This window comes from Pecten maximus, unplaced genomic scaffold (genome assembly GCF_902652985.1).
Source record: "Pecten maximus unplaced genomic scaffold, xPecMax1.1, whole genome shotgun sequence".
Lineage (NCBI taxonomy): Eukaryota > Metazoa > Mollusca > Bivalvia > Pectinida > Pectinidae > Pecten > Pecten maximus.
This window is the reverse complement of record NW_022981545.1, coordinates 1-8,131: the sequence shown is the minus strand read 5'-3', so window position 1 is coordinate 8,131 and position 8,131 is coordinate 1. Positions and strand designations below refer to the sequence as shown.

General features: G+C 29.8%; 1 long non-coding RNA gene across 1 annotated transcript; it reads left to right on the top strand.

Annotated features, from left to right (window-relative positions):
- The first annotated feature begins 4,926 nt into the window (after positions 1-4,926).
- On the top strand, positions 4,927-7,204 carry LOC117320123. The gene is made up of 2 exons (XR_004530923.1): positions 4,927-5,215; positions 7,160-7,204. It is a non-coding gene; the product is annotated as an uncharacterized LOC117320123 (long non-coding RNA).
- The last annotated feature ends 927 nt before the right edge of the window (positions 7,205-8,131 follow it).

Genomic DNA, 8,131 nt, shown 5'->3' with positions numbered 1-8,131 from the left:
ACATGTTTATATGAGTATATCGGTGAATATTTTGACAGAACACGACGTGATTTCGGGTGCAATTATCAGATGTAATCTTAAAACCACGTATATCCAGCAAGTATATGATACGCAGACAAAGAGCAGGTGATTTTAATTTCATTTGAATGAATTAAAAGCGTATTACAGGCACGGGCACATGTGTGTTCGTAGAGTGATCCCCGATCTGGTAGAGGTTAACGTTTGGATAAACGAAATGTTTTAAACTCCGTTAAAGAGTTTATAATTAAAGCCAAAATACTGTAACTTCAAAGAACGATCTGGAACAAAATTTTTATAGAGCTAAGTTTTGACGTTCGTCACATGAACGTATAGTAACATTCATCAATGTGAAGTTTATTACTTCTGAGATGCATATGGAAATACAAACGAAAAGTGACAAAGAAATCACCGTTAAAATGTGTGAACCTTACTAACAAAGTACATTGAAGTGAAATACTTATGATAATAATTGTTGAATTTTAATTATCTTTAGATAAATTTCTGTGGTACTGATCAAAGTATGAAAAGTATTTTTTAGAACATAAAAAAGACAAAAAAAAAAAACAACAAAAAACGAGATCAAAAACATTTAATATTACCAAATGATAATTTTCTGTATCTTATTTGATAGATATTTGTTGTGGTTAATCCTGGGTATTATTTTTTTAGTCTTAGATTTGTAGTCGACTGAAAAAGTCAGATTTAATTTTGAAAATATTAATATGCTATAACCCCTCGCAATGTCTGAAAATATTCTAAGTCCATAATAAGTACAAAAAAAGCACAATGGCATTAGCTGAAAAATTCTAAGTCCCAAAAAAGTACATCCATATTTTCACAATCTTTCAAAAAAATTCTAAGTCAGATTTTAGCACAAAAAAAGTACTCTGAAAAATTTCAGAGTCCAAATAAGGTACAGAAAAAGTACCCTGAAAAATCTCTAAGTCCAGAATGAGTACAAAAAAAGTACTCTAAAAAATTTCAGAGTCCAAATAAAGTACAGAAAAAGTACCCTGAAAAGTTTCTAAGTCCAGAAAAGTACAAAAAAAGTACTCTGAGAAATTTCAGAGTCCAAATTTAGTACAGAAAAGTACTCTGAAAAATTTCTAAGTCCAGAAAAGTACAAAAAAAGTATACTTTTTTGGTACTTTTTCAAAAAAGTAGGAAAAAGTGTATACTTAAAGTAGCATAAAAGTATACTTTAGTGTGCTTTATTTCGGTATGGGTATGTACATATTATTACCAAATACACATACCTAACAGACATATGTACATATTATTACCAAATACACATACCTAACCGACATATGTACATAGTATTACCCAATACACATACCTAACAGACATATGTACATATTATTACCCTATTCACATACTTAACAGACATATGTACATATTAATACCCAATACACATCACTTACAGACATATGTACATATTATTACCCAATACACATACCTTACAGAGTCATATGTACATATTATTACTCAATACACAACCTAACAGACATATGTACACATTGTTACCCAATACACATACCTAACAGACATATGTATATATTATTACCCAATACACATACCTAACAGACATATGTACATATTATTACCAAATACACATACCTAACAGACATATGTACATATTATTACCAAATACACATACCTAACCGACATATGTACATAGTATTACACAATACACGTATGTAACAGACATATGTACATATTATTACCCAATACACATACCTAACAGACATATGTACATATTATTACCCAATACACATACCTAACAGACATATGTACATATTATTACCCAATACACATACCTAACAGACATATGTACATATTATTACCAAATACACAACCTACCAGACATATGTACATATTATTACCCAATACACATACCTAACAGACATATGTACATATTATTACACAATACACAACCTAACAGACATATGTACATATTATTACCCAATACACATACCTAACAGACATATGTACATAGTATTACCCAATACACATACCTAACAGACATATACATATTATTACCCAATACACATACCTAACAGACATATGTACATATTGTTACCCAATACACATACCTAACAGACATATGTACATATTATTACCCAATACACATACCTAACAGACATATGTACATAGTATTACCCAATACACAACCTAACCGACATATGTACATATTATTACCCAATACACATACCTAACAGACATATGTATATATTATTACCCAATACACATACCTAACAGACATATGTACATATTATTACCCAATACACATACCTAACAGACATATACATATTATTACCCAATACACAACCTAACCGACATATGTACATATTATTACCCAATACACATACCTAACAGACATATGTACATATTATTACCCAATACACATACCTAACAGACATATACATATTATTACCCAATACACATACCTAACAGACATATGTACATATTATTACCCAATACACATACCTAACAGACATATGTACATATTATTACCCAATACACATACCTAACAGACATATGTACATATTATTACACAATACACATACCTAACAGACATATGTACATATTATTACCCAATACACATACCTAACAGACATATGTACATATTATTACCAAATACACATACCTAACCGACATATGTACATATTATTACCAAATACATTGTACACATACCTAACAGACATATGTACATATGTACATATTATTACCCAATACACATACCTAACAGATATATGTACATATTATTACCCAATACACATACCTAACAGACATATGTACATATTATTACCCAATACACATACCTAACAGACATATGTACATATTATTACCCAATACATATACCTAACCGACATATGTACATAGTATTACACAATACACATACCTAACAGACATATGTACATATTATTATCCAATACATATACCTAACCGACATATGTACATAGTATTACACAATACACATACCTAACAGACATATGTACATATTGTTACCCAATACACATACCTAACAGACATATACATATTATTACCCAATACACATACCTAACAGACATATGTACATATTATTACCCAATACACATACCTAACAGACATATGTACATAGTATTACACAATACACATACCTAACAGACATATGTACATATTATTACCCAATACACATACCTAACAGACATATGTACATAGTATTACCCAATACACATACCTAACAGACATATGTACATATTATTACCCTATACACATACCTAACAGACATATACATATTATTACCCAATACACAACCTAACAGACATATGTACATATTGTTACCCAATACACATACCTAACCGACATATGTACATATTATTACCCAATACACATACCTAACAGACATATGTACATATTATTACCCAATACACATACCTAACCGACATATGTACATATTATTACCCAATACACATACCTGACAGACATATGTACATATTATTACACAATACACGTATGTAACAGACATATGTACATATTATTACCCAATACACATACCTAACAGACATATGTACATATTATTACCAAATACACAACCTAACCGACATATGTACATAGTATTACACAATACACGTATGTAACAGACATATGTACATATTATTACCCAATACACAACCTAACAGACATATGTACATATTATTACCCAATACACATACCTAACAGACATATGTACATATTATTACCCAATACACATACCTAACAGACATATGTACATGTTATTACCCAATACACATACCTAACAGACATATGTACATATTATTACCAAATACACATACCTAACAGACATATGTAGATATTATTACCCAATACAAAACCTAACAGACATATGTACATATTATTACCCAATACACATACCTAACAGACATATGTACATATTATTACCAAATACACAACCTAACCGACATATGTACATAGTATTACACAATACACGTATGTAACAGACATATGTACATATTATTACCCAATACACAACCTAACAGACATATGTACATATTATTACCCAATACACATACCTAACAGACATATGTACATATTATTACCAAATACACATACCTAACAGACATATGTAGATATTATTACCCAATACACATACCTAACAGACATATGTACATATTATTACCAAATACACATACCTAACAGACATATGTACATATTATTACCCAATACACATACCTAACAGACATATGTACATATTAGTACCCAATACACATACCTAACAGACATATGTACATATTGTTACCCAATACACATACCTAACAGACATATGTAGATATTATTACCAAATACACATACCTAACAGACATATGTACATATTATTACCAAATACACATACCTAACAGACATATGTAGATATTATTACCAAATACACATACCTAACAGACATATGTACATATTAGTACCCAATACACATACCTAACAGACATATGTAGATATTATTACCAAATACACATACCTAACCGACATATGTACATAGTATTACACAATACACGTACGTTACAGACATATGTACATATTATTACCCAATACACATACCTAACAGACATGTGTACATATTATTACCCAATACACAACCTAACAGAAATATGTACATATCATTACCCAATACACATACCTAACAGACATGTGTACATATTATTACACAATACACAACCTAACAGACATATGTTCATATCATTACCCAATACACATACCTAACAGACATATGTACATATTATTACCCAATACACATACCTAACAGACATATGTACATATCATTAGCAAATACACATACATCCCGGGGTAACTACAGCATTTAAATATGTCACAGTTTGTAAACATGACTCACAAAGGCCTTGTCTGTGTCTATAACCTCACACAACCCGGTGTCCTATAAAATTCTGATCCCCATGAAATACCGACCCGGGTCAGTATTTTATGCATGAAAAACTGACCCGGGTCATTATTTTATGCATAAAATATTGACCCCCCCCCCTAACTGTTGTTAAACAGTTTACATAAATACAATATTTATGTTTAAAACCTTATTAATCCTTCTTATCTGTAACTCATTGTTTCCACATGTTAGCCCAGGTAATACACAGGGTGTCATATATGTGTACCTGTGTTGTGGGACCCCAGGGGCTAATTATAACTATGGCAGTACAGGTGTGATCAGGTGACTCAGACGGGTGTATCTCTGAACGCCAACATTTTGAATTTACCTGTAGGGCAGTTTGTTTTGATAGCGATTATAGTCTTTTTCCTAAAAGTAGTCTCAATGCCAACAGGTCATTCACCTGTAAATGTTACCTGTTGATACTACCTGAAGGTGAAATTAAGGATTTATAATCAAAAATCATGTATTTACATGTACATCAAAAATATATATTTTATTTAATAACTGAGTTTTCTAATTTAAAACGACATTACAATATTTTATGCATGAAAATTATCTTTATGTTCAAAATTATGATTTTATGTTATCTTATTAAAGTCTTAGAAAATCATTTATAGTTATTTTTAAAATATATATATATTTAGATAAATAGAATAGTTTTATTCTCTCGTTGCCACATTAATTATCATATGGACATGTAGATAATTTGAATTAATTGAGACTATATATATTTTTATTTGAATTAATTGTAATTATATATATATATATCATTTCACTACTGATAATATATGCAGATATATATATATAAGTTCTACCTCTCACTACAGGACTTGAAAATTTGACAAATTATAAAGAGTAATATTCATCTTCGATGTCACCAGAGTTGCAAACTCTACACAGACGTTCACTTATATCAACGAGTTTCAAACTTCAGAGTATAATATACTCAAAGCAATTCTGTTATGTTTAGGTGTATATTTATATTAATCATGTTGTAGTAATTTATATCATCTACTAAACGTCTATACAGATCACATTTTGAGGAATATTCTCTAATAATGTAAACAAATCTTGCTGGCATTGTCAATGATAATTATTTTTTAATATCTCAATGCAGGTCTTAGTACTTAATAGCTTGAACCAGTACTTAATTACATTATAATGCTGGGTATACACAATTGGGAGGAAAGAACAATTGAGTAAACTGTTCCATAACTTCTAGTTTCTTTCCGTCAAAAACATGCATTTCGTAAAAGGCCTCCATTTCCACCAGAGTCCAATACATTGTAGAAAATAGTAAGCAAGGCTTGAATTAAAATGTCACTGGCTTCGTTGTAATATTGAGACTCTCAATGCTGTGATAGAACTGTTAATTTCATTTGAGATAGATCATGGTCAAGCTCCAAAAATATAGATCTATAGTCCATATCAACATGTAAAAAAGTATGCTGCTGGTCATTATCAGACGGGTCAGGGTTAGTTGCTAAGCCATTCAAGTGATTATAAAAATCTTCAAAAGTTGATGAATGGGGTTTGTTCTTACATTCTTTTTTCTTTTTTGTTTTTGTAAAAATAACGTGGATTGGTTTTCCGTAGGTGCTCCATCATATCTCCCTCAAACTTCCTATATTGCCATTGTTGAGAGGTACATGTGTGTCCATTCATTTTCAACTTTCTTTATGCACAGTTTTATTTAAGATATTTTGGGTTTTTTTTTCATGTAAGTTTTTATTTCAGATATGCTAACTTTTTCTATGTAAGGCTTTTTTATTATAGACATTTAATCATTTCCAATTGAATATGAACAGGCATTTTCCATTTATCATATTAATATATGTATTTCCGAGATTAGTACTAATAAGATGTTTATGTGTACAATATCAATCAATGTAGATTTAGATTTTTTAGTGCTGGTACTGCTATTTAGTGCTATGATGGAACTGTGAAGTGTCATATATAAGTACAATTATGAACAAATTCTGTTATTACATAGATAACATATTTGTTGAATGCATGCATGTGTGCTCTAAGAAAATGGGAAAAAAGTAAATACAATTCTGCTGTATGCTGTGTGTAACACAGGTAAATCTCAGGTGAGTGTACAGGTAAAAATACACAGCTTATATGAAGCAGTATATAATTACCCTCCCATTGTTTCCTGAAACAACACCTACCTATTGTTTAAAAAAATGTTGGCGTTCAGAGAACACCCCACTCAGACAGGTGACCAGCACAAATGCATGTATACGTGTGATATTTTATTGAAGACAAAAATTAAAGCCTTAGGTTATAATTATGAAATACTGTAGAAGTGATATGAATTAAGGTTATACACTAAAAGTTTACTTTTATAAACATATCATTGCTTTGAATCTGCATTCACACAATTTTATGATTAATAAATCATAGATTTTATGAGGGTAGATGAGTGCTTTATGGAGGTTTTACTTACAATTAAAACTTTATTCATAGGCGTGTAGTTTTGATATACAAAAGCCCTCCATAGTTCTATAGAAATGGCAACCTAAAGGATAAAGCCCCTTCATATATTGAGATATTGTTTCTAGAAATTTTCTAATAAAAGAATGTTAAAAGTTAATTAAAGTAAAAATTGAGTTTTTTTTCTAAAAATTGAAAGTTTTTTGTAATGCTGTAGATTCAATTCAAAACTAAAATTATGCAATGCAATAATCATAATTCATATTTTCATATTTTTGAACAATTTTGGAAGTGAAATACTTTTTTACCCATGGTAAAATTTTAGAATTCCATCAATCATTGATTATTTCATTGAAACAGCTTTTATAACAATGTAAAAATTTAATTGAATCAATGTTTTTTAATATATATTATTACCAATGATATTTATATTGTGAAATACATCAAAGAAACTTAAAAAACATAATTATGCAATTGTCATTTATGCAGGCAAATTTACCAGGAATGTGTTAAAACTTGTATCAATCATGATCACATTAGTAATTCCTGTTTGGAAATCAATGACTATGTATTTATAATAACTATGATGATCATGTTTCCCAGTAAATGAATGCACAATTAAATAACATCCCCTATTTTAATGAGGTAATTAAAAAATAACAAAAAGCTGTGTACTAGATTTTGGAAACCCTACCACTGCCATGCCAGAATGGTTGACAATTATTGATACATAATATTGGGTAACACCTTGTGAAT